Raw genomic sequence first — 1,033 nt, 5'->3', positions numbered from 1 at the left:
TAACAGCAAATGTACAATGATGACAAAACCTTGTCGAAACATTGTACATTTGCTGTTATGTTAAACTTATAGTAAAGGTTTTCTTCATTACCCATTCAAGCCATCTCCAGCCATTATAAGTCATAAAGAGCTCCTTGGCATGATCAAGTTCTACTGATTATGTAATGAGGGTATTAGTGAGATATACAGTTCCACAGTTATTGATAGATTAGACAACTTTGCTTTGTTGGAGTAAATAAACTTATCTAATTTTCAAAAAGAACTTATCATATGATCATCAAGCACTTACTTGTAGCTAAGACTTTGAGAAGAGAGAAAATATTCACTGGAGTAGTCTCGGAAAAGATTTACAATAAACTTTTTGTAATGAGGTATCATAAAAATGGCAACATCATTGAGTGAAAAAGCAAACAAAAAACAACTTTTAAAAAGTCTGATAAAAGATGTTTTGCAAGATCATTGTTCAAGTCAAATATCTTGCCAGTGAGCCAACATGGCATATCAAAGGGAAGATAATGCCTTACTAATTTTCTATGATGATGTTACATATTATCTAAATGATTGAAAAAAATTTAGTTTACTTGGGTTTTAAGAAGAGTTTTGATAAAAGGCCTCATAAAAAAATTGGTAAAAAAATGTCAGTTGGAGTATGGAACAGGTTAATTAAATGTACCTGTGTTTGAATGGATGGGAGGAGGCAAAAAAGTTGTTATTAGTAGATTTCAAACTAACTAGGTTAATATTACATGTGGTATGCTTTGAGGATCTAAGCTAGGACAATCGCTAACCATCATTCATATTAATGGCATTGATAGATGGGAAAATTGGTTAAGTTTGTTATAAACATTTTAGGTCAGGCTGGCTGTTGTGAAGACACTATGATTCTACAGAGACTTACAGTACATTCTGATTAGCTGGACAACACATGGAGGATGGCATTTTGTTATGATAAATGTAAGGTTATGCAAGTGGATTAGCATAATATAAATTACACATACTATAATTACTTGGATGAGGAAATAAAACTGAAACA

General features: G+C 31.8%; 1 protein-coding gene across 1 annotated transcript in view; it reads right to left on the bottom strand.

The window, feature by feature from the left end:
- LOC106473264 (mannose-1-phosphate guanyltransferase beta-like) overlaps positions 1-334 on the bottom strand; it is a gene marked incomplete at its 3' end in the record, with an annotated part of 39,577 nt that extends 39,243 nt beyond the window's left edge. Inside the window, exon 1 of the mRNA XM_013933949.2 lies at positions 290-334. The remainder of the gene's footprint in view (positions 1-289) is intronic.
- Between the last annotated feature and the right edge of the window lie 699 nt (positions 335-1,033).

Source organism: Limulus polyphemus, unplaced genomic scaffold (genome assembly GCF_000517525.1).
Source record: "Limulus polyphemus unplaced genomic scaffold, Limulus_polyphemus-2.1.2 Scaffold6022, whole genome shotgun sequence".
Taxonomy (NCBI): domain Eukaryota; kingdom Metazoa; phylum Arthropoda; class Merostomata; order Xiphosura; family Limulidae; genus Limulus; species Limulus polyphemus.
Note: the sequence above shows the minus strand (reverse complement) of the source record. Positions and strands in the feature narration are given on the sequence as shown.